This window comes from Taudactylus pleione, unplaced genomic scaffold (assembly GCF_031769625.1).
Source record: "Taudactylus pleione unplaced genomic scaffold, aTauple2 ptg000277l, whole genome shotgun sequence".
In the NCBI taxonomy this organism is placed as follows: domain Eukaryota; kingdom Metazoa; phylum Chordata; class Amphibia; order Anura; family Myobatrachidae; genus Taudactylus; species Taudactylus pleione.
The window spans coordinates 2,442,501-2,470,000 of record NW_028284679.1 but is presented as its reverse complement, the minus strand read 5'-3'; positions in this window follow the sequence as shown (position 1 = coordinate 2,470,000).

The window sequence follows — 27,500 nt, the reverse complement described above, 5'->3', positions numbered from 1 at the left end:
AGAGAGGGTATGGTCGTTCTTAAGCTCTACGACCAGTTCCGATGGGTCCCGATGGTCGCGATTAATCCTTATATCCCAGGAGATGACGTGTGTGGTGATAGAGAAGGGGGCGTGATGTAGTCTTATGACCGCTTCTTACCCTCTGTCGTTCAGCTAACGATCTCATCTTAGGGACCGCAACTTGTGATCGCTTCATTTGCATATCCGGCCCCTTTCCCCTACGACCATGCGGCCGCAGCGACTGACTCTGAATGAGGTCCAGTGTCTCATACCCAGTCTGCCTCTCTCAGCTCCCCTTCTCTATCACATGGGACAGCAATATACAGACTTTTCTATTGCAGCTATCACACTCTTAGCTGCAGCCCATCCCTATCCTACAGGAATGGCTCCTATAGCCACACTGCTACCACAGAGACCCCCCCTTTAATGGCTGCTGGGGAGCTTTTATGCATAAGGGACTCCTCTTGTCCCTTAACAATAAAGCTACTGGGAAATTCCTCTTTCCCATCTCTTCAACACATATACTGACATCTCTTACCCCTCTCATGGGAGCTGACACTGCAACCTTCCAGCTTTCTCTGTGGTCTCACAGTAGTCTCACTCCAGACTTCAGTCTCCTTTGGCGTTAGATGGGCATCGTGGCAGTCACCAAGGCCCCGCCAATCTCCCCCTGCCAGGGGAGCACAAGGGCTACATTCCTGCTTCCAGCTCTGACTCTCCCCAAAGATGTCTAATCTTTCCCAAATTATTCTTCTCAATCCCCTTTGTTCTCTCCCCCCTCCTCCCTCTGCTCTGCCTGCTACACACCCAGACTTCCCACCCCTGCGTGTCTATCTCTCCAGCCAATCCTTTACCAGAAAACTGATCCCCAGGGTCTCAGGAATGTAGTATCTGCAACAGGCAGTAATCTTTAACACGGCGAGGGCTGTATTTGCAAATACCATCCCCTAGAGGGTGTTACAGATAGATAGATATGAGATACATAGATATTAGATAGATAGATAGATAGATAGATAGATACAGTAGATACAGTAGATAGAGGAACCCCCCAGAGAGAGAGAGACTAGATCAGGGGTGGGCAATAAGCGGCCCTCCAGCTATTGTATAACTACACATCCCAGCTATAGATTGTAAGCTTACAAGCAGGGCCCTCTTACCTCTATGTCTGTCTGTTATTACCCTGTTTTGTTCTATCAATGTTTCCAATTGTAAAGTGCAACGGAATATGCTGCGCTATATAAGAAACTGTTAATAAATAAATAAATGCCTTGCAGAAGTTTTAGCATGCCCAATGTGTAGTTCTACAACAGCTGGGGGCTGCTTAGTGCCCATCCCTAGACTAGATAGATCACATACAAAACCAATGCTTACTTCCTCTGTAGGATCCCAGCTATTAACCCTCCTGAGTGGGATCTCTGGAATCCCCCCGAGTCAGGTCTCTTCCCCACGCTGAGTGCTCCCGCCTCTGAGCTGCATGCCATGCCTCAGTCAGCTCAGCTTTCAGTTTGTGGTCAGCACTGCAGGGCTGACTTCTGGCAGATGGGACAGTACAAATGGAGATGGGAGCATCTAGTGGTACCTGGCAGTACTGCAATCAGCAGTGACACTGACAGCAGCCCTCTATTCTGTGCCTGGCCGGCTCATAAGAGGCATCCTCTGGTCGTAGCTGTAGACAGAGTGTCCGCTGACCAATACGGATGGGGGGGAGGGGGGGGAGGCTCTGGGTATTCAGAACCCCCCCCCCCCTACATGCACTACTGTAGAGCATAGTCTAAGGTCAATATTAAGTACTTCAACCCATTATCGTATGATTCGATCACTAAAATAACCTTAATTTAATAACACATAATTAAAAAACTCCATTGATTTTGTTGAAAAATTCTCTCATTAAAAAACAAATTAGCTTCAGGGGCCCTCCAGGGTTAGGGGCCCAGAAGCTTAAACTTCATTAGTTTCACAGTAGATCCGCCACTGGTAACACGCCCTTCGTAGTGAGTGCTTTACTGAGGATGACATCTCTGTGTGTATTAGCAGAATATGATGTGTTAGGTCAGTGGTTCTCAAACTGTGCGCCGTGGCACCCTGGGGTGCCTCAGGACACTTGCAGGGGTGCCTCAGGTAGGTGGTCCAGAACCAAATCAAATTATTTAGGTGCATACACACAACGATTTTTTTAACAATTATCGATAACAATATCGTTTATCGTTCAATTGTTGAAAAAATCGTTCACTTTCGGAGTTTAAACGATGAACGATTATCGTTCATGTGCGTTCACGTTTGTAGTTTGTAGTTCAGTCAGACTGATCAACTCAATGATTTTCAGTAAAGGAATATGCAAAAATCGTTTGTAGTTCAAAAAAATCGTTCATTACATTTAGTGAATGAACGATTTTAGTAAACGATTTTCGTTAATTTTTCCCTTGAAAAAATGAACGAAAATCGTTTACTAAAATCGTTCATTTACTAAATCATTGTGTGTGTGTGTGCAGCTTTTATGGTCAATGTATTGTAATATACGGACAAACAGAAGTGCAAACCTGTCCACCACCACATAACTGAGCCTAAGGATGACAGGTCAGCACAATTTACTATACTACATTTTTTTCAGAATTTCTCAAAAACAAACGTTTGGCTTAGGGGTGCCATGAAAACAATGCTGATACTCTAGGGCGCCGTGATTCAAAAAAGTTTGAGAACTATTGTGTTAGGTAATTAGCTATTGTGTATCAATGCTGTTATTGTCACATTATCCTTATTGTCACATTTACCTGATATCGGGGCCGTGTCTGTCACCGCTGCTGTGCTACCTGTGTATCAGGGGAGAATAGTAGAAATATTAATTGTTGTTTTTTTTCATTTCATAGTATCTGTTTGAGCTTTTTTATTTTCATTTTAGCTCTGATGATCCTGTGACAACAGTGACTCAGATACTTTCTAGTTTAGATATTTCTTACTACAAGTGGTGGATCTACATTTTTGGGGCCCTGAAGCTTGAACTGTTATGGGGCCCCTTTGCAAACAGCATAAATAAGGCAACATCCAACAAGGTCCAAAGGGCCTTGCAAGGACCTTGAGGCCCAAATTGAAGGTATGTAGTATCCCCCCAGAGAGTGACAGACTGTAGATAGATAGGTTTGAGATAGATAGATAGATAGATAGATAGATATTTAAATAGATAGATAGATAGATAGATGTAGAAACCCCCAGAGAGTGAGACATTGTAGATAGATAGATAGATAGATAGATAGATAGATAGATAGATAGATAGATAGATAGATAGATGTAGAAACCCACCAAAGAGTGAGATACTGTAGATAGATAGATAGATAGATAGATAGATAGATAGATAGATAGATAGATGTAGAAACCCCCAGAGAGTGAGACATTGCAGATAGATAGATAGATAGATAGATAGATAGATAGATAGATAGATAGATAGATAGATGTAGAAACCCACCAGAGAGTGAGACATGATAGATAGATAGATAGATAGATAGATAGATAGATAGATAGATGTTGAAACCCACCAGAGGTTGAGATATTATAGATAGATACGGTAGATAGCTAGATAGATAGATAGATAGATAGATAGATAGATAGATGAACCCCCCCAGAGAGAGAGACTAGATCAGGGTTGGGCAATAAGTGGCCCTACAGCTATTGTATAACTACACATCCCAGCATACCTTGCAAAAGTTTTAGCATGCCCAATGTGTAGTTCTACAACAGCTGGGGGCTGCTTATTGCCCATCCCTAGACTAGATAGATCACATACAAAACCAATGCTTACTTCCTCTGTAGGATCCCAGCTATTAACCCTCCTGATTGGGATGTCTGGAATCCCCCCGAGTCAGGTCTCTTCCCCACGCAGAGTGCTCCCGCCTCTGAGCTGCATGACATGCCTCAGTCAGCTCAGCTTTCAGTTTGTGGTCAGCACTGCAGGGCTGACTTCTGGCAGATGGAACAGTACAAATGGAGATGGGAGTATCTAGTGGCACCTGGCAGTACTGCACTCAGCAGTGACACTGACAGCAGCCCTCTATTCTGTGCCTGGCCGGCTATTAAGAGGCATCCTCTGGTCAGAGCTGTAGATAGGGTGTCTGTCAACCAGTACTGATCAGTGGGGAGGGGGGGGAGGTTCTGGGTATTCAGAAACCCAGACTACATGCACTACTGTACAGCATAGTCTAAGGTCAATATTAAGTACTTCAACCCATTGGCGTATGATTTGATCACTAAAATAACCTTAATTTAATAACACATAATTAAACTCCATTGATTTTGTTGAAAAATTCTCTCATTAAAAAACAAATTAGCTTCAGGGACCCTCCAGGGTTAAGGGCCCAGAAGCTCAAGCTTCATTAGTTTCACAGAAAATCCGCCATTGGTAACACGCCCTTCGTAGTGCGTGCTTTACTGAGGATGACATCTCTGTATGTATTAGCAGAATATGATGTGTTAGGTCAGTGGTTCTCAAACTGCGACGTGGCTCCCTGGGGTGCCTCAGGACACTTGCAGGGGTGCCTCAGGTTGGTGGTCCAGTACCAAATCAAATTCTTTATGGTCAATGTATTGTAAATATATGGACAAACAGAAGCGCAAACCTGTCCACCACCACATAACTGAGCCTAAGGATAACAGGTCAGCACAATTTACTATACTACATTTTTTTCTGAATTTCTCAATAACAAACGTTTGGCTTAGGGGTGCCATGAAAACAATGCTGATACTCTAGGGCGCCGTGATTCAAAAAAAGTTTGAGAACTACTGTTTTAGGTAATTAGCTATTGTGTATCAATGCTGTTATTGTCACATTATCCTTATTGTCACATTTACCTGATATCGGGGCCGTGTCTGTCACCGCTGCTGCGCTACCTGTGTATCAGGAGAGAATAGTAGAAATATTAATTGTTGGTTTTTTTCATTTTATAGTATCTGTTTGAGCTTTTTTATTTTCATTTTAGCTCTGATGATCCTGTGACAACAGTGGCTCAGATACTTTCTAGTTTAGATATTTCTTACTACAAGTGGTGGATCTACATTTTTGGGGCCCTGAAGCTTGAACTGTTATGGGGGCCCCTTTGCAAACAGCATAAATAAGGCAACATCCAGCAAGGTCCAAAGGGCCTTGCAAGGACCTTGAGACCCAAATTGAAGAGATGTAGTTTCCCCCAGAGAGTGAGAGACTGTAGATAGATAGGTTTGAGATAGACAGACAGACAGACAGACAGAAAGATGTAGAAATTCCCAGAGAGTGAGACTAGATAGATAGATAGATAGATAGATAGATAGATAGATAGATAGATAGAGAGATGTAGAAAGTTCCAAGAGAGTGAGAGACTGTAGATAGATAGTGTGATAGAAGCACTGGAGAAGATAGGGATGGCATGTATTTGTGTCCCAGATTCCTGTAAAATGTGTTTTAACCCCCAGGACAGGAAGAGTCTGTTTTACAAACAGATCTGAGTGTCGGCTTTTGGTAAAAGCCGTAGATTGGGTCCTGGGGGTGTGGATGTGAGAGAGTAGGGAGGGCTCCATCCACAGGGCCATTTGATGTGTTAGGTCAGTGGTTCTCAAACTGTGTGCCGTGGCTTCCTGGGGTGCCTCAGAACACTTGCAGGGGTGCCTCAGGTTGGTGGTCCAGCACCAAATCAAATTCTTTATGGTCAATATATTGTAAATATATGGACAAACTAAAGTGCAAACCTGTCCACCACCACATAACTGAACCTAAGGATGACAGGTCAGCACAATTTACTAGACTACATTTTTTTCTGAATTTCTCAATAACAAACTTTGGCTTAGGGGTGCCATGAAAACAATGCTGATACACTAGGGCGCCGTGATTCAAAAAAAGTTTGAGAACTACTGTGTTAGGTAATTAGCTATTGTGTATCAATGCTGTTATTGTCACATTATCCTTATTGTCACATTTACCTGATATCGGGGCCGTGTCTGTCACCGCTGCTGCGCTACCTGTGTATCAGGAGAGAATAGTAGAAATATTAATTGTTTTTTTTTTATTTTATAGTATCTGTTTGAGCTTTTTTATTTTCATTTTAGCTCTGATGATCCTGTGACAACAGTGGCTCAGATACTTTCTAGTTTAGATATTTCTTACTACAAGTGTAACACGCAGTGGCGGATCTACATTTTTGGGGCCCTGAAGTTTGAACTGTGATGGGGGCCCCTTTGCAAGCAGCATAAACAAGGCAACATCCAACAAGGTCCAAAGGTCCTTGCAAGGACACTGAGGCCCAAATTGAAGAGATGTAGTATCCCCCCAGTGAGTGAGAGACTGTAGATAGATAGATAGATAGATAGATAGATAGATAGATAGATAGATAGATAGAGGAACCCCCCAGAGAGAGAGACTGGAACAGGGGTGGGAAATAAGCGGCCCTCCAGCTATTGTATAACTACACATCCCAGCATGCCTTGCAGAAGTTTTAGCATGCCCAATGTGTAGTTCTACAACAGCTGGGGGCTGCTTAGTGCCCATCCCTAGACTAGATAGATCACATACAAAACCAATACTTACTTCCTTTGTAGGATCCCAGCTATTGATCCTCCTGATTGGGACCTCTGGAATCCCCCCGAGTCAGGTCTCTTCCCCACTCTGTGCTCCCGCCTCTGAGCTGCATGACATGCCTCAGTCAGCTCAGCTTTCAGTTTGTGGTCAGCACTGCAGGGCTGACTTCTGGCAGATGGGACAGTACAAATGGAGATGGGAGTATCTAGTGGTACCTGGCAGTAGTGCACTCAGCAGTGACACTGACAGCAGCCCTCTGTTCTGTGCCTGGCCGGCTCATCAAAGGCATCCTCTGGTCGGAGGTGTAGACAGAGTGTCCGCTGACCAGCACTGATCGGGGGTGGGGGTTCTGGGTACTCAGAAACCCCCCCTACATGCACTACTCTAGAGCATAGTCTATGGTCCTTATTAAATACTTCAACCTATTGGCGTATGATTCGATCACTAAAATAACCTTAATTTAATAACACATAATTAAAAAACTCCATTGATTTTGTTGAAAAATGCACTCATTAAAAAACAAATTAGCTTCAGGGGCCCTCCAAGGTTAGGGGCCCTGAAGCTTAAGCTTCAATAGTTTCACAGTAGATCCGCCACTGGTAACACGCGCTTCGTAGTGAGTGCGTGTTTTACTGAGGATGACATCTCTGTGTGTATTAGCAGAATATGATTTGTTAGGTCAGTGGTTCTCAAACGGTGCGCCGTGCCTCAGGACACTTGCAGGGGTGCCTCAGGTTGGTGGTCCAGCACCAAATCAAATTATTTAGGTACATACACACACAACGATTTTTTGAACGATTATCAATAACGATATCATTTATCGATCAATCGTTGAAAAAATCGTTCACTTTCTGAGTTAAAACAATGAACGATTATCGTTCATGCGCGTTCACGTTTGTAGTTTGTAGTTCAGTCAGACTGATCAACTCAACGATTTTCAGTATGAGAATATGCAAAAATCGTTTGTAGTTCAAAAAAATCGTTCATTACATTTAGTGAATGAACGATTTTAGTAAACGATTTTCGTTAATTTTTCCTTTGAAAAAATGAACGAAAATCGTTTACTAAAATCGTTAATTTACTAAATCGTTGTGTGTGTATGCAGCTTTTATGGTCAATGTATTGTAAATATATGACAAACAGAAGCGCTAACCTGTCCACCACCACATAACTGAGCCTAAGGATGACAGGTCAGCACAATTTACTATACTACATTTTTTTCAGAATTTCTCAATAACAAACGTTTGGCTTAGGGGTGCCATGAGAACAATGCTGATACTCTAGGGCACCGTGATTCAAAAAAGATTGAGAACTACTGTGTTAGGTAATTAGCTATTGTGTATCAATGCTGTTATTGTCACATTATCCTTATTGTCACATTTACCTGATATCGAGGCCGTGTCTGTCACCGCTGCTGTGCTACCTGTGTATCAAGAGAGAATAACAAGAGATATGGTAAGAACTTACCTTTGTTATCTCTGTTTCTATGAAGTCCATAGGGTCCACAGGGTTGACCTTGGGGTATAGCTGGATCTGGATCCATGGGCACCACGCAGTTAAAGCTTTAGCTGCTCCCAGGATGCACTTGGATCCGTCCTCCTTTATACCCCGCCCATGAGTCACAGCAGCTCAGTTGGTAAGCAGCCAAGGCTGGAGGAGGAGACTAAACAGAGAGAAGGAAGACTGGAACACACAAGAAACCATACTCACAGAAATGGGAGATGGAAAACCGGTAACCAGCCACACAGCCCATTTGAAGCAAGGTGCGTCAAGGCGGGCGCCCTGTGGACCCTATGGACTTCGTAGAAACAGAGATAACAAAGGTAAGTTCTTACCATATCTCTTGTTTTCTACTTCAGGGTCCATAGGGGGTCCACAGGGTTGACCTTGGGGATGTCCCAAAGCAGTTCAACTAAGGGCGGGGACGCTCCTGTGCTGAAAGGAGCACCCGGCACCCAAAGGATGCATCCTGAGAGGCGAAGGTGTCAAAAGCATAGAACCTTAAAAACGTTTGAATTGAAGACCAAGTGGCCGCCTTACACAACTGAACAGCGGAGGCGCCACGTCTAGCAGCCCAAGAGGGACCCACAGAACGAGTGGAATGAGCCTCAACAGAGGCTGGCACAGGTAAACCCTCCTGTGCATAAGCCTCACAAATAACGGAACGAAGCCAACAGGCTAACCTTTGTTTGTTGGCAGGCCAACCCCTCTTGTGAAAACCAAAGAGGATAAACAAGGAATCAGACTTCCTAACCGAAGCCGTCCGGTCCACATAGATTCTAAGCGCCGGACCACATCTAAGGAAGTCTCACCAGCTGAAAGATCAGGGGACTGAAAAGCTGGCACAACAAGTTCCTGATTAATGTGGAACTTCGAGACCACTTAGGGCAAAAACTCAGGACGAATGCGGAGCACCGGTCTGTCCTGGTGAAAAATCAGGAAAGGAGGGCAACAGGAAAGTGCCCCCAATTCAGACACCCTCCTGGCCGAAGCAATTGCCAGGAGAAAAACAGTCTTAAATGTCAGCCACTTGAGCTCCACCGACTCAAGAGGCTCAAACGGAGGACCCTGCAGGACCCATAGAACCACCGCCAAGTCCCAAGGAGCCACAGGAGGCACAAAGGGAGGCTGGATCCTGAGAACACCTTGGAAAAAGGTGTGAACATCTGGCAGTATTGCAATCCGCCGTTGAAACCACACAGACAAGGCGGACACATGAACCTTCAGAGATGCAAGGCGTAAGCCGAGGTCCAATCCTGATTGAAGAAATTCCAAGATCCTAGAAACTCGGAACACCTGAGGATCATAATGTCTGGACTCACACCACTGAAAGTAAGTGTGCCACACCCTGTGATACTGTAAATCCGTGCTGAAGCAGGTTTGCGTGCCCTGAGCATGGTACCAATAACCGAACTGGAGAAGCCCCGAGACCTCAAGACGGCTGTCTCAAGAGCCACGCCGTCAAAGACAGCCGACCCAGATCTGGGTAAAGGCAGGGCCCTTGAGACAACAGGTCCCGACGCTGAGGAAGAAGGTACAGAGCGTCGATGGAGAGGCTCCTGAGATCGGAGTACCAAGCACGTCTGGGCCACGCCGGAGCCACCAGCACGAGCATGCCGCCGTCCTGCTTGAATTTCCGCAGAACCCGAGGAAGTAGGGATATAGGAGGAAACAGATACGCCAGGTGAAACGTCCATTTCACCGACAGCGCGTCCACCAGACTTGCGCCTGCGTCTCTTGTCCTTGACCCTTAAACGGGCAACTTGTGATTGTGACGGGAGGCCATCAAGTCCAGCTCCGGCAGTCCCCAGCTGTCCACGAGTAGCTGAAACACCTCTGGGTGAAGCGACCATTCCCCGGGATGCACGTCGTGACGGCTGAGGAAGTCCACTTCCCAATTGAGGACTCCGGGGATGAAAACCGCCGAGATCGCTGGAATGTGACACTCCGCCCAAGTCAGGATGCGAGACACCTCCGACATTGCTGCCCGACTGCGAGTTCCTCCTTGGTGGTTGATATACGCCACCGTGGTGGCGTTGTCGGACTGCACCTGTACCGCCCTTCTGTGAAGAGCGGGACCGGACGACTGCAGGGCCCTGTATACTGCCCGCAGTTCCAGGATGTTGATGGGGAGAAGTGCTTCTTCCGCAGACCAACGACCCTGGAGAGACAATGAGCCGGTCACTGCCCCCCAACCCCGGAGACTGGCATCCATCGTGAGCAGGACCCAGTCCGCGATCCAAAAGGGGCGCCCCTCGACCAGATGAGCTGTCTGAAGCCACCAAGCCAAAGATTGCTGAACGTCCGGAGACAAAAACCAGCACCTGAGAGTGGATCCGGTGAGGTAACCCGTTCCATTCCGATAGAATCAGCCCCTGCAGGGGCCGGGAATGGAACTGGGCAAATTCCACCATGTCGAATGTCGACACCATGGACCCCAGAACTCTCATAGCCGAATGGACCGACAGGCGGCAACTGCTCAGGCAACTGCGTATCCGCAGCTGTAGGGAGGCGACCTTCTCCGGAGTCAGGAAGATCCTTTGCTGACACGAATCCAACAGGGCTCCCAAATGAACCATCTGCTGTGATGGAATCAGGGAGAACTTTTTCCAATTTATCAACCACCCGTGTGCTTGCAGGCAAGCGATCGTCAGGTGGAGATGTTGAAGCAGTACCTCCGGGGAGCTCGCCAGCAACAGGAGGTCGTCCAGATACGGCAGCAGCCGTACATTCTGGTTCCGAAGATGTGCGGCCATGACCGCCATAATCTTCATGAACACCCTCGGTGCCGTGGAGAGACCAAAGGGTAGCGCCCGGAACTGATATTGGTGTTGAAGGATAACGAACCTCAGATACCGCTGGTGCGAAGGTGCTATCGGAACATGGAGGTAGGCATCCTGGATATCCAGGGCCACCATGTAATCCCCCGGTTCCATCACCAGAATGATGGAACATAACGTTTCCATCCTGAACTTGGGAACTCTGAGGAATTTGTTCAAAGACTTCAAGTTGAGGATAGGGCGATGAGAACCATTGGGTTTCTGCACCAGAAACAGAGACGAATAATACCCCGTTTCCCATTTTTTACAATGTGCCTCAGGGAAGGGATAATTAGAAGCCAACCGCTTCTGAGGAAGGAATCTCTTACTGGGCGCCTGCCAAGCTACCGCCATATGATCCGTCAACTGATCCGACAGGGGAAACACCGCAGAAGCCACCTTAGTTTTTTTGAAACTAGGATACTTCGACTTAGGAACCGGTGCCTCATCCTCTATAAGAACAATGGCTCGCACCGCCCTAACCAGTGCTCGCACATTAATGGACGACTTGGTATCCATTTCCAGGACCGAGGCGTCCAAGTCAGTGTCATCAGGGACCTCCCCATCATCTGAGGATCCCTCTGAGTCCGATACCTGAGCCGCCCGCGCCATGAGTGGGCGTTTTGAAACCCTAGAAGGCATGTCAGTCTGCAACATTGACTGAAAAGCCGAGGATGCGGCCGCCAAATTTTGCACTGAGTTGGAGAGCACATCCACCCAGGATGGAGGAGCCGCCACAGGGGCCTGGAAAGGTACCACAGGCTGCTGCGGCACAGGGGAAGCCTGTACATACATAGGCAACCCCGTATATGGACCCACAGACTGAGACCCAGGAGGACTCTGCAATAACTGCGGGACACCCGGGGAATGGGGGATGGTCGACTGGGGTAACGCCCTAGCAGGGAGAGCAGTCGGGACCGACAGACGGTCCGCAATAGACACCAGGACTTGAGAAAACATCGCCCACGGTGGTTCCTGCGTCAGAGAAGGTCTGGATGGGCCAGGAGCCACCTGGCACCGACTACACAGGCCATCCTGTGACAAATCCTCCCTATCCACTCCTGCAGAACAGCGTCCGCAGGAGGCCAACACCGGAGCCACTGAGCGCTCAACCTCCTCGTCTGACATGACAGAATATATTATATAGACAAAAATATATCTGGCAACAGGGCAGAAGTAAACGCACTCACCGGTGTGCTGAACAACAGCCCACAATATGGCACTGTGAAGCACACAACTGTATGTGACGAACCTCACAAATACGTGATTTATATAGGTGAGGTCTGTAGAAACGCCCCTCCCCCACACACCTTAGGGCTTGTAGGAGAAGTAAAGGGATAGGTATAAGCTGACAGTAAGCGGAAAATAAGCACAGACAGGCAGCACTAGCAAAAGCATACCTCCCAACATTTCAATGTTGGGAGGAGGGAAAGGGGGCGTGGCTTCCTGAAAAGGGGTGGGTCCAAATGAAAATGGGGCGGAGCCTCGCGGCTTCCCCCGTTTTTGTCACTTTGGGGGCGTGCCCAGCACTCTCCGAGATGCTGGGCAGCCCCCACAGAAGAGAACAGATGCCGTGCGCATGTGCACAGCATCTGTTCTCCTCCTGCACAAACGCTGCTCTGCTATGCAGGGCAGCGGTTTGTGCTTTCCCCAACTTCCCCCCCACCGCGGGACACTGCGGCCCGCGGGTGGGACAGCGGGACAGTCCCAAAAAAACCAGACTGTCCCGCTGGAAGCGGGACAGTTGGGAGGTATGGCAAAAGTCACATACCATGCAGAGAAGATATACTCACTGCACCTTTCCACTACAATCAACCTGCCCAGATTCAGTGTCTGGGAGGGCTATAGTGCTGTGTACGCTGTCCTTAAATCGGGGGAGAGGTACACAGGGGGACCGGTCCGCGTGCTCCCTGAGAGCTGCGTTGCCACAGAGAAAATGGCCACCAGAGACCTCAGAGGAGGAGTGGCCGAAGAGTCTGCAGCTCAACGACGCCAGACTGCGTGCTGAAAGGCGCGCTGAGCTGAAGGGAGGAGCCGCAAGACAGGGAAGGCTTCTTCCCCTGGCTAGCCTATTAACCCCAGGGCTTGCCGGCTTCCCGCTTGCCAATATATCCCTGGTGGTCTAGTGGTCCCACGGGGTATTCCTCCTCAGAGGGGGAGCCCGCAGCCACCGCTAGCAGCCCCAGGTCTGTCCCCTAGGACCGGGGGCAAAGGACTGCATTTGCAGGCAATACCCGCGAGCCGCCGCTAATTGGCGACTCGTGGCTTACTCGTGGTTTACTCATGGCGACTCCGGCAGCAGTCCAGGGAGGTACCCAGAGTCCGGCTAGTACGGACTCTGGCCCCCCCGCCGCGATCCCCAGTGCAGTACTGGCGTCGCGGCGCCAGCGGGGAAGGAGAGCGGCAGCGTGGGCATCTGCATAGACAGCCCGTCGCTGCCACACTAGAGAGCCTCTGTTTAAAAAATCTAACAGGCTCTTTTTTTTCAAAAATAAAAAGCTTTTGGCCGGGCACCAACTTAAACTGAGGTGCTGTGGCTCGGGGGGAGGGTATAGAGGAGGACGGACCCAAGTGCATCCTGGGAGCAGCTAAAGCTTTAACTGCGTGGTGCCCATGGATCCAGATCCAGCTATACCCCAAGGTCAACCCTGTGGACCCCCTATGGACCCTGAAGTAGAAAGTAGAAATATATTTGTTGGTTTTTTTAATTTTATAGTATCTGTTTGAGCTTTTTATTTTCATTTTAGCTGTGATGATCCTGTGACAACAGTGGCTCAGATACTTTCTAGTTTAGATATTTCTTACTACAAGTGGTGGATCTACATTTTTGGGGCCCTGAAGCTTGAACTGTTATGGGGCCCCTTTGCAAACAGCATAAATAAGGCAACATCCAACAAGTTCCAAAGGGCCTTGCAAGGACCTTGAGGCCCAAATTGAAGGTATGTAGTGTCCCCCCAGAAAGTGAGAGACTGTAGATTTATAGGTTTCAGATAGATAGATAGATAGATAGATAGATAGATAGATAGATAGATAGATAGATAGATAGATGTAGAAACCCCCAGAGAGTGAGACATTGCAGATAGATAGATAGATAGATAGATAGATAGATAGATAGATAGATAGATAGATAGATAGATAGATAGATAGATAGATAGATAGATGTAGAAACCCACCAGAGAGTGAGACATGATAGATAGATAGATAGATAGATAGATAGATGTTGAAACCCACCAGAGGTTGAGATATTATAGATAGATACGGTAGATAGCTAGATAGATAGATAGATAGATAGATAGATAGATAGATAGATGAACCCCCCCAGAGAGAGAGACTAGATCAGGGTTGGGCAATAAGTGGCCCTACAGCTATTGTATAACTACACATCCCAGCATACCTTGCAAAAGTTTTAGCATGCCCAATGTGTAGTTCTACAACAGCTGGGGGCTGCTTATTGCCCATCCCTAGACTAGATAGATCACATACAAAACCAATACTTACTTCCTTTGTAGGATCCCAGCTATTGATCCTCCTGATTGGGATGTCTGGAATCCCCCCGAGTCAGGTCTCTTCCCCACGCTGAGTGCTCCCGCCTCTGAGCTGCATGCCATGCCTCAGTCAGCTTAGCTTTCAGTTTGTGGTCAGCACTGCAGGGCTGACTTCTGGCAGATGGGACAGTACAAATGGAGATGGGAGCATCTAGTGGTACCTGGCAGTACTGCACTCAGCAGTGACACTGACAGCAGCCCTCTATTCTGTGCCTGGTCGGCTCATAAGAGGCATCCTCTGGTCAGAGCTGTAGATAGGGTGTCTGCCAACCAGTATTGATCGGGGGGAGGTTCTGGGTATTCAGAACCCCCCCCCTACATGCACTACTGTAGAGCATAGTCTAAGGTCAATATTAAGTACTTCAACCCATTGGCATATGATTCGATCACTAAAATAACCTTAATTTAATAACATATAATTAAACTCCATTGATTTTGTTAAAAATTCTCTCATTAAAAAACAAATTAGCTTCAGGGGCCCTCCAGGGTTAGGGGCCCAGAAGCTTAAGCTTCATTCGTTTCACAGTAGATCCGCCACTGGTAACATGCCCTTCGTAGTGAGTGCTTTACTGAGGATGACATCTCTGTTTGTATACTAGCAGAGTATGATGTGCTACCGGTAGGTCAGTGGTTCTCAAACTGTGAGCCGTGGCTCCCTGGGGTGCCTCAGGACACTTGCAGGGGTGCCTCAGGTTGGTGGTCCAGAACCAAATCAAATTTTTTATGGTCAATGTGTTGTAATATACGGACAAACAGAAGCGCAAACCTGTCCACCACCACATAACTGAGCCTAAGGATGACAGGTCAGCACAATTTACTTTACTACATTTTTTTCTGAATTTCTCAATAACAGACTTTTGGCTTAGGGGTGCCATGAAAACAATGCTGATACTCTAGGGTGCCGTGATTCAAAAAAGTTTGAGAACTACTGTTTTAGGTAATTAGCTATTGTGTACCAATGCTGTTATTGTCACATTATCCTTATTGTCACATTTACCTGATATCGGGGCCGTGTCTGTCACCGTTGCTGCGCTACCTGTGTATCAGGAGAGATTAGTAGAAATATTAATTGTTGTTTTTTTCATTTTATAGTATCTGTTTGAGCTTTTTTATTTTAATTTTAGCTTTGATGATCCTGTGACAACAGTGACTCAGATACTTTCTAGTTTAGATATTTCTTACTACAAGTGTAACACGCAGTGGCGGATCTACATTTTTGAGGCCCTGAAGCTTGAACTGATATGGGGGCCCCTTTGCAAACAGTATAAATAAGGCAACATCCAACAAGGTCCAAAGGGCATTGCAAGGACCTTGAGGCCCAAATTGAATAGTATCCCCCCAGAGAGTGAGAGACTTTAGATAGATAATTTTGAGATAGACAGACAGACAGATAGATTTTGAAACTCCCAGATAGTGAGACATGATAGATAGATAGATAGATAGATAGATAGATGTAGAAAGCACCAGAGAGTGAGACACTATAGATAGATAGATAGATAGATAGATAGATAGATAGATAGATAGATGTAGAAAGTCCCCAGAGAGTGAGATGCTGTAGATAGATAGATAGGTGCAGAAAGTCCCCAGAGAGTGAGAGACTGTAGATAGATATATAGATAGATGTAGAAAGTTCCAAGAGCGTGAGAGACTGTAGATAGATAGTGTGATAGAAGCACTGGTGAAGCTAGGGATGGCGTGTATTTGTGTCCCAGATTCCTGTAAAATGTGTTTTAACCCCCAGGAAGAGTCTGTTTTACAAACAGATCTGAGTGTCGGCTTTTGGTAAAATCCGGAGATTGGGTCCTGGGGGTGTGGATGTGAGAGAGTAGGGAGGGCTCCATCCACAGGGCCGTTTGATGTGTTAGGTCAGTGGTTCACAAACTGTGTGCCGCGGCACGCTGGGGTGCCTCAGGACACTTGCAGGGGTGCCTCAGGTTGGTGGTCCAGCACCAAATCAAATTCTTTATGGTCAATGTATTGTAAATATAGGGACAAACAAAAGCGCAAACCTGTCCACCACCACTTAACTGAACCTAAGGATGACAGGTCAGCACAATTTACTTCACTTTACTACATTTTTTTCTGAATTTCTCAATAACAAACTTTTGGCTTAGGGGTGCCATGAAAATAATGCTGATACTCTAGGGCGCCGTGATTCAAAAAAGTTTGAGAACTACTGTGTTAGGGAATTAGCTATTGTGTATCAATGCTGTTATTGTCACATTATCCTTATTGTCACATTTACCTGATATCGGGGCCGTGTCTGTCACCGCTGCTGCGCTACCTGTGTATCAGGAGAGAATAGTAGAAATATTAATTGTTGTTTTTTTTCATTTTATAGTATCTGTTTGAGCTTTTTTATTTTAATTTTAGCTCTGATGATCCTGTGACAACTTTGGCTCAGATACTTTCTAGTTTAGATATTTCTTACTACAAGTGTAACACGCAGTTACACTTTTGGGGCCCTGACGTTTGAACTGTTATGGGGGCCCCTTTGCAAGCAGCATAAAAAAGTCAACATCCAACAAGGTCCAAAGGGCCTTGCAAGGACACTGAGGATCAAATTGAAGAGATGTAGTATCCCCCCAGTCAGTGAGAGATTGTAGACAGATAGATAGATAGATAGATAGATAGATGTAGAATCCCACCAGAGAGTGAGACATTGCAGATAGATAGATAGATAGATAGATAGATAGATATGAGATAGATAGATAGATAGATAGATAGATAGATAGATGTAGAAACCCACCAGAGAGTGAGACACTGTAGATAGATAGATATAGAAAGTCCCCAGAGAGTGAGATACTGTAGATAGATAGATAGATAGATAGATAGATAGATAGATAGATGTAAAATCCCACCAGAGAGAAAGACATTGCAGATAGATAGATAGATAGATAGATAGATAGATAGATAGATAGATAGATATGAGATAGATAGATGTAGAAACCCACCAGAGAGTGAGATACTGTAGATAGATAGATAGATAGATAGATAGATAGATAGATAGATAGATAGATGTAGAAAGTTCCAAGAGAGTGAGATACTGTAGTTAAATAGATAGATAGATACTCTAGGGTGCCGTGATTCAAAAAAGTTTGAGAACTACTGTTTTCGGTAATTAGCTATTGTGCATCAATGCTTTTATTGTCACATTATCCTTATTGTCACATTTACCTGATATCGGGGCCGTGTCTGTCACCGCTGCTGCGCTACCTGTGTATCAGGAGAGAATAGTAGAAATATTAATGTTGTTTTTTTCATTTTATAGTATTTGTTTGAGCTTTTTTATTTTCTTTTTAGCTCTTACGATCCTGTGACAACAGTGGCTCAGATACTTTCTAGTTTAGATATTTCTTACTACAAGTGGTGGATCTACATTTTTTGGGCCCTGAAGCTTGAACAGTTATGGGGGCCCCTTTGCAAGCAGCATAAATAAGGCAACATCCAACAAGGTCCAAAGGGCATTGCAAGGACCTTGAGGCCCAAATTGAATAGTATCCCCCCAGAGAGTGAGAGACTGTAGATAGATAGGTTTGAGATAGATAGATAGATAGATAGATATTAGATAGATAGATGTAGAAACCCACCAGAGAGTGAGACATTGTAGATAGATAGATAGATAGATAGATAGATAGATAGATAGATAGATATGGGATAGATTGATAGATAGATAGAGGAACCCCCAGAGAGAGAGAGACTTGATCAAGGGTTGGGCAATATGCGGCCCTCCAGCTATTGTATAACTACACATCCCTGCATGCCTTGCAAAAGTTTCAGCATGCCCAATGTGTAGTTCTACAACAGCTGGGGGCCACTTATTGCCCATCACTAGACTAGATAGATCACATACAAAACCAATACTTACTTCCTCTGTAGGATCCCAGCTATTGATCCTCCTGAGTGGGATCTCTGGAATCCCCCCGAGTCAGGTCTCTTCCCCACGCTGAGTGCTCCTGCCTCTGAGCTGCATGACATGCCTCAGTCAGCTCAGCTTTCAGTTTGTGGTCAGCACTGCAGGGCTGACTTCTGGCAGATGGGACAGTACAAATGGAGATGGGAGCATCTAGTGGCAAATGGCAGTAGTGCAATCAGCAGTGACACTGACTGCAGCCCTCTGTTCTGTGCCTGGCTGGCTCATAAGAGGCATCCTCTGGTCAGAGCTGTAGATAGGGTGTCTGCCAACAAGTACTGATGGGGGGGGGAGAGGGGAAGTTCTGGGTATTCAGAAACCCCCCTACATGAACTAATGTAGAGCATAGTCTAAGGTCAATATTAAGAACTTCAACCCACTGGAGTATGATTCGGTCACTAAAATAACCTTATTTTAATAACACATAATTAAACTCCATTGATTTTGTTGAAAAATTCACTCATTAAAAAACAAATTAGCTTCTGTGGCCCTCCAGGGTTAGGGGCCCAGAAGCTTAAGCTTCATTAGTTTCACAGTAGATCCGCCATTGGTAACACGCCCTTCGTAGTGAGTGCTTTACTGAGGATGACATCTCTGTGTGTATTAGCAGAAAATGATGTGTTAGGTCAGTGGTTCTCAAACTGTGCGCCATGGCACCCTGGGGTGCCTCAGGACACTTGCAGGGGTGCCTCAGGTTGGTGGTCCAGCACCAAATCAAATTCTTTATGGTCAATGTATTGTAATATATGGAAAAACTAAAGCGCAAACCTGTCCACCACCACATAACTGAGCCTAAGGATAACAGGTCAGCACAATTTACTATACTACATTTTTTTCTGAATTTCTCAATAACAAACGTTTGGCTTAGGGGTGCCATGAAAACAATGCTGATACTCTAGGGCGCCGTGATTCAAAAAAAGTTTGAGAACTACTGTGTTAGGTAATTAGCTATTGTGTATCAATGCTGTTATTGTCACATTATCCTTATTGTCACATTTACCTGATATCGGGGCCGTGTCTGTCACCGCTGCTGCGCTACCTGTGTATCAGGAGAGAATAGTAGAAATATAAATTTTTTATTTTTATTTAATTTTATAGTATCTGTTTGAGCTTTTTTATTTTCATTTTAGCTCTGATGATCCTGTGACAACAGTGGCTCAGATACTTTCTAGCTTAGATATTTCTTACTACAAGTGTAACACGCAGTGGCGGATCTACATTTTTGGGGCCCTGAAGCTTGAACTGTTATGGGGCCCCTTTGCAAACAGCATAAATAAGGCAACATCCAGCAAGGACCAGAGGGCATAGCCAGGACCTTGAGGCCCAAATTGAAGGTATGTAGTATCCCCCCAGAGAGTGAGAGACTGTAGATAGGTTTGAGATAGACAGACAGACAGACAGATAGATGTAGAAACTCCCAGAGAGTGTGACATGATAGATAGATAGATAGATAGATAGATAGATAGATAGATGCAGAAAGTCCCCAGAGAGTGAGAGACTGTATATAGATAGTGTGATAGAAGTACTGGAGAAGCTAGGGATGGTGTGTATTTGTGTCCCAGATTCCTGTAAAATGTGTTTTAACCCCCAGGAAGAGTCTGTTTTATAAACAGATCTGAGTGTCAGCTTTTGGTAAAAGCTGGAGATTGGGTCCTGGGGGTGTGGATGTGAGAGAGTAGGGAGGGCTCCATCCACAGGACCGTTTGATGTGTTAGGTCAGTGGTTCTCAAACTGTGCGCCGTGGCTTCCGGGGGTGCCTCAGGACACTTGCAGGGGTGCCTCAGGTTGGTGGTCCAGCACCAAATCAAATTCTTTATGGTCAATGTATTGTAAATATATGGACAAATAAAAGTGCAAACCTGTCCAGCACCACATAACTGAGCCTAAGGATGACAGGTCAGCACAATTTACTTCACTTTACTACATTTTTTTCTGAATTTCTCAATAACAAACTTTTGGCTTAGGGGTGCAATGAAAACAATGCTGATACTCTAGGGCGCCGTGATTCAAAAAAGTTTGAGAACTACTGTGTTAGGGAATTAGCTATTGTGTATCAATGCTGTTATTGTCACATTATCCTTATTGTCACATTTACCTGATATCGGGGCCGTGTCTGTCACCGTTGCTGCGCTACCTGTGTATCAGGAGAGAATAGTAGAAATATTAATTGTTGTTTTTTTCATTTTATAGTATCTGTTTGAGCTTTTTTATTTTCATTTTAGCTCTGATGATCCTGTGACAACAGTGACTCAGATACTTTCTAGTTTAGATATTTCTTACTACAAGAGTAACACGTAGTGGCGGATCTATATTTTTGGGGCCCTGAAGCAGCATAAATAAGGCAACATCCAACAAGGTCCAAATGTCCTTGCAAGGACACTGAGGCCCAAATTGAAGAGATGTACTGTCCCCCCATTGAGTGAGAGACGATAGATAGATAGATAGATAGATAGATAGATAGATAGATAGATAGATAGATGTAGAAACCCCAAGAGAATGAGACACTGTAGATAGATAGATAGATAGATAGATAGATAGATAGATAGATAGATAGATAGATAGATAGATAGATAGATAGATAGATAGAGGAACCCCCCAGAGAGAGAGACTAGATCAGGGGTGGGCAATAAGCGGCCCTCCAGCTATTGTATAACTATACATCCCAGCATGCCTTGCAGAAGTTTTAGCATGCCCAATGTGTAGTTCTACAACAGCTGGGGGCTGCTTATTGCCCATCCCTAGACTAGATAGATCACATACAAAACCAATACTTACTTCCTCTGTAGGATCCCAGCTATTAACCCTCCTGATTGGGATGTCTGGAATCCCCCCGAGTCAGGTCTCTTCCCCACTCTGAGTGCTCCCGCCTCTGAGCTGCATGCCATGCCTCAGTCAGCTCAGCTTTCAGTTTGTGGTCAGCACTGCAGGGCTGACTTCTGGCAGATGGGACAGTACAAATGGAGGTGGAAGCATCTAATGGCACCTGGCAGTACTGCACTCAGTAGTGACACTGACAGCAGCCCTCTATTCTCTACCTGGCCGGCTCAAATGAGGCATCCTTTGGTCGGAGGTGTAGACAGAGTGTCCGCTGACCAGTACTGATCGGGGGGGGGGGGGTTCTGGGTACTCAGAAACCCCCCTACATGTACTACTGTAGAGCATAGTCTAAGGTCAATATTAAGTAATTCAACCAATTGGCGTATGATTCGATCACTAAAATAACCTTAATTTAATAACACATAATTAAACTCCATGGATTTTGTTGAAAAATTCACTCATTAAAAAACAAATTAGCTTCAGGGGCCCTCCAGGGTTAGGGGCCCTGAAGCTTAAGTTTCATTAGTTTCACAGTAGATCCGCCATTGGTAACACGCCCTTCGTAGTGACTGCTTTACTGAGGATGACATCTCTGTGTGTATTAGCAGAATATGATTTGTTAGGTCAGTGGTTCTCAAACGGTGCGCCGTGCCTCAGGACACTTGCAGGGGTGCCTCAGGTTGGTGGTCCAGCACCAAATCAAATTATTCAGGTACATACACACACAACGATTTTTTGAACGATTATCAATAACGATATCATTTATCGATCAATCGTTGAAAAAATCGTTCACTTTCTGAGTTAAAACAATGAACGATTATCGTTCATGCGCGTTCACGTTTGTAGTTTGTAGTTTAGTCAGACTGATCAACTCAACGATTTTCAGTAAGAGAATTAGCAAAAATCATTTGTAGTTCAAAAAAATCATTCATTACATTTAGTAAATGAACGATTTTAGTAAATGATTTTCGATCATTTTTCACTTGAAAAAATGAACGAAAATCATTTACTAAAATCGTTCATTTACTAAATCATTGTGTGTGTGTGTGCAGCTTTTATGGTCAATGTATTGTAATATATGGACAAACAGAAGTGCAAACCTGTCCACTACCATATAACTGAGCCTAAGGATGACAGGTCAGCACAATTTACTATACTACATTTTTTTCTGAATTTCTCAATAACAAACGTTTGGCTTAGGGGTGCCATGAAAACAATGCTGATACTCTAGGGCGCCGTGATTCAAAAAAGTTTGAGAACTACTGTGTTAGGTAATTAGCTATTGTGTATCAATGCTGTTATTGTCACATTATCCTTATTGTCACATTTACCTGATATCGGGGCCGTGTCTGTCACCGCTGCTGCGCTACCTGTGTATCAGGAGAGAATAGTAGAAATATTAATTGTTGGTTTTTTTCATTTTATAGTATCTGTTTGAGCTTTTTTATTTTAATTTTAGCTCTGATGATCCTGTGACAACAGTGGCTCAGATACTTTCTAGTTTAGATATTTTTTACTACAAGTGTAACACGCAGTGGCGGATCTATATTTTTGGGGCCCTGAAGCTTGAACTGTTATGGGGGCCCCTTTGCAAACAGCATAAATAAGGCAACATCCAACAAGGTCCAAAGGGCATTGCAAGGACCTTGAGGCCCAATTTGAAGGTATGTAGTATCCCCCAGAGAGTGTGAGACTGTAGATAGATAGGTTTGAGATAGACAGACAGACAGACAGACAGAAAGATGTAGAAATTCCCAGAGAGTGAGACTAGATAGATAGATAGATAGATAGATAGATAGATAGATAGATAGATAGAGAGATGTAGAAAGTTCCAAGAGAGTGAGAGACTGTAGATAGATAGTGTGATAGAAGCACTGGAGAAGATAGGGATGGCATGTATTTGTGTCCCAGATTCCTGTAAAATGTGTTTTAACCCCCAGGAAGAGTCTGTTTTACAAACAGATCTGAGTGTCGGCTTTTGGTAAAAGCCGTAGATTGGGTCCTGGGGGTGTGGATGTGAGAGAGTAGGGAGGGCTCCATCCACAGGGCCATTTGATGTGTTAGGTCAGTGGTTCTCAAACTGTGTGCCGTGGCTTCCTGGGGTGCCTCAGAACACTTGCAGGGGTGCCTCAGGTTGGTGGTCCAGCACCAAATCAAATTCTTTATGGTCAATGTATTGTAAATATATGGACAAACTAAAGTGCAAACCTGTCCACCACCACATAACTGAACCTAAGGATGACAGGTCAGCACAATTTACTAGACTACATTTTTTTCTGAATTTCTCAATAACAAACTTTTGGCTTAGGGGTGCCATGAAAACAATGCTGATACACTAGGGCGCCGTGATTCAAAAAAAGTTTGAGAACTACTGTGTTAGGTAATTAGCTATTGTGTATCAATGCTGTTATTGTCACATTATCCTTATTGTCACATTTACCTGATATCGGGGCCGTGTCTGTCACCGCTGCTGCGCTACCTGTGTATCAGGAGAGAATAGTAGAAATATTAATTGTTGTTTTTTTTCATTTTATAGTATCTGTTTGAGCTTTTTTATTTTCATTTTAGCTCTGATGATCCTGTGACAACAGTGGCTCAGATACTTTCTAGTTTAGATATTTCTTACTACAAGTGGTGGATCTACATTTTTGGGGCCCTGAAGCTTGAACTGTTATGGGGGCCCCTTTGCAAACAGCATAAATAAGGCAACATCCAGCAAGGTCCAAAGGGCCTTGCAAGGACCTTGAGACCCAAATTGAAGAGATGTAGTTTCCCCCAGAGAGTGAGAGACTGTAGATAGATAGGTTTGAGATAGATAGATAGATGTAGAAACCCACCAGAGAGTCAGACATTGTAGTAAGATAGATAGATGTAGAAAGTCCCCAGAGAATGAGAGACTGTAGATACTGGAGATAGATAGATAGATGTAGAAACCTACCAGAGAGTGATACATTGTAGATGGATAGATAGATAGATAGATAGATAGACAGATAGATATAGAAAGCACCAGAGAGTGAGACACTGTAGATATATATAGAAGCCCCCCAGAGAGTGAGATATTGTAGATAGATAGATGTAGAAAGTCCCCAGAGAGTGAGACTCTGTAGTTAGATAGACAGATGTAGAAACCCACCAGAGAGTGAGACATTGTAGATAGATAGATAGATATTTAGAAAGATGTAGAAAGTCCACAGAGAGTGAGCGACTGTAGACAGATCGATAGATAGATGTAGAAACCCACCAGAGAGTGAGGCATTGTAGATAGATAGACAGATATTTAGATAGATGTAAAAAGTCCCCAGAGAGTGAGAGACTGTAGATAGATAGATGTAGAAACCTACCAGAGAGTGATACATTGTAGATGGATAGATAGATAGATAGATAGATAGATAGATAGATGTAGAAAGCCCCAGAGAGTGAGACATTGTAGATAGATAGATAGATAGATAGATAGATAGATAGATAGATATAGAAAGCACCAGAGAGTGAGAAACTGTAGATAGATGTAGAAGCCCCCCAGCGAGTGAGATATTGTAGATAGATAGATAGATGTACAAAGTCCCCAGAGAGTGAGAATCTGTAGTTAGATAGATAGATGTAGAAACCCACCAGAGAGTGAGACATTGTAGATAGATAGATAGATATTTAGAAAGATGTAGAAAGTCCCCAGAGAGTGAGCGACTGTAGATAGATCGATAGATAGATATAGAAACCCAGCAGAGAGTGAGACATTGTAGATAGATAGATAGATATTTAGATAGATGTAAAAAGTCCCCAGAGAGTGAGAGACTGTAGATAGATAGATAGATAGATAGAGAAACTCACAAGAGAGTCAGACATTGTAGATAGATAGATAGATGTAGAAAGTTCCCAGAGAATGAGAGACTGTAGATACTGTACATAGATAGATAGATGTAGAAACCTACCAGAGAGTGATACATTGTAGATAGATAGATAGATAGATAGATAGATAGATAGATGTAAGAGAGTGAGATACAGTAGATAGATATATGCAGAAAGTCCCCAGAGAGTGAGAGACTATAGATAGATAGATAGATAGATAGATGTAGAAACCCACCAGAGAGAGAGACATTGTAGATAGATAGATAAATAGATAGATGTAAAAAGTCCCCAGAGTGAGATACTGTAGAAAGATAGATAGATAGATAGATGCAGAAAGTACCCAGAGAGTGAGAGACTGTAGATAGAAAATAGATAGATAGATGTAGAAACCCACCAGAGAGTGAGACATTGTAGATAGATAGATAGATAGATATGAGATAGATAGATACATAGATAGATAGATAGATAGATAGATAGATAGATAGATAGGTGCAGAAAGTCCCCAGAGAGTGAGAGACTGTAGATAGATATATAGATAGATAGAAGTAGAAACCCACCAGAGAGTGAGACATTGCACATAGATAGATAGATAGATAGATAGATAGATAAGAGATAGATAGATAGATAGATAGATATGAGATAGATAGATACGAGTTAGATAGATATGAGATAGATAGATAGATAGATAGATAGATATGAGATAGATAGAAAGATAGATAGATATGAGATAGATAGGGAGATAGATAGATAGATAGATAGATAGATAGATAGATCGATATGAGATAGATGGATAGATAGATAGATATGAGATAGATAGATTGATATGAGATAGATAGATAGATAGATATGAGATAGATAGGGAGATAGATAGATATGAGATAAATAGATAGATATGAGATAGTTAGGGAGATAGATAGATATGAGATATATAGACAGATAGATAGATATATATGAGATAGATATGAGATAGATAGATAGATAGATATGAGATAGATATGATATAGATAAGGAGATAGATAGATATGAGATAGATAGATAGAAAGATATGAGATAGATAGGGAGATAGATATGAGATAGATAGATATGATACAGATATATAGATAGATATGAGATAGATAGATAGATAGATAGATATGAGATAGATAGATAGATATGAGATAGATAGATAGATAGATAGATATGAGATAGATATATAGATAGATATGAGATAGATAGAGAGATAGATAGATACATAGAAAGATATGAGGTAGATAGATAGATAGATAGAAAGATAGATAGATATGAGATAGATATGAGATAGATAGGGAGATAGATAGATATGTGATAGATAGATAGATAGATAGAAAGATAGATAGATATGAGAAAGATAGATAGATTGATGCTGAAAGTCCCCAGAGAGTGAGACACTGTAGATAGATAGATAGATAGATGTAGAAACCCACCAGAGAGTGAGACATTGAAGATAGATAGATAAATAGGAGATAGATAGAGAGATAGATATGAGATAGATAGATACGAGTTAGATAGATATGAGATAGGTAGATATGAGATAGATAGATAGATAGATAGGTAGATATGAGAGATAGATAGATATTAGATAGATAGATAGATATGAGATAGATAGATAGATAGATATGAGATAGATAGGGAGATAGATAGATATGAGATAGATAGATAGTTATGAGATAGATAAATAGATAGATAGATAGATATGAGATAGGTAGATAGATATGAGATATATATGAGATAGATAGGGAGATAGATAGATATGAGATAGATAGATAGATATGAGATAGATAGATGATAGATAGATAGATAGATAGATAGATAGATAGATATGACATAGATAGATAGATAGATAGATAAGAGATAGATATATATGAGAGAGATAGATAGATATGAGACAGATAGTTAGATAGATAGATAGATAGATAGATAGATAGATATGAGATAGATAGATAGATATGAGATAGATATGAGATAGATAGATAGATATGAGATAGATAGATATGATATAGATAGGGAGATAGATAGATATGAGATAGATAGACAGATATGTGATAGATAGATAGATAGATAGGTAGATATGAGATAGATAGATAGATAGATATGAGATAGATAGATAGATAGATATGAGATAGAAAGATATGAGATAGATAGGGAGATTGATAGATATGAGATAAATAGATAGATATGAGATAGTTAGGGAGATAGATAGATAGATATGAGATAGATAGGGAGATAGAAAGATATGAGATAGATAGATAGATATGAGATAGATAGACAGATAGATAGATAGAAATTAGATAGATAGATAGATAGATAGATATGAGATAGATAGATAGATAGATAGATAGATATGAGATAGATAGATATGAGATAGATAGGGAGATAGATAGATATGAGATAGATAGATAGATAGATAGATATGAGATAGATAGATATGAGATAGATAGGGAGATAGATAGATAGATATGAGAGATAGATAGATAGATATGAGATAGATTGATAGATAGATAGATATGATATAG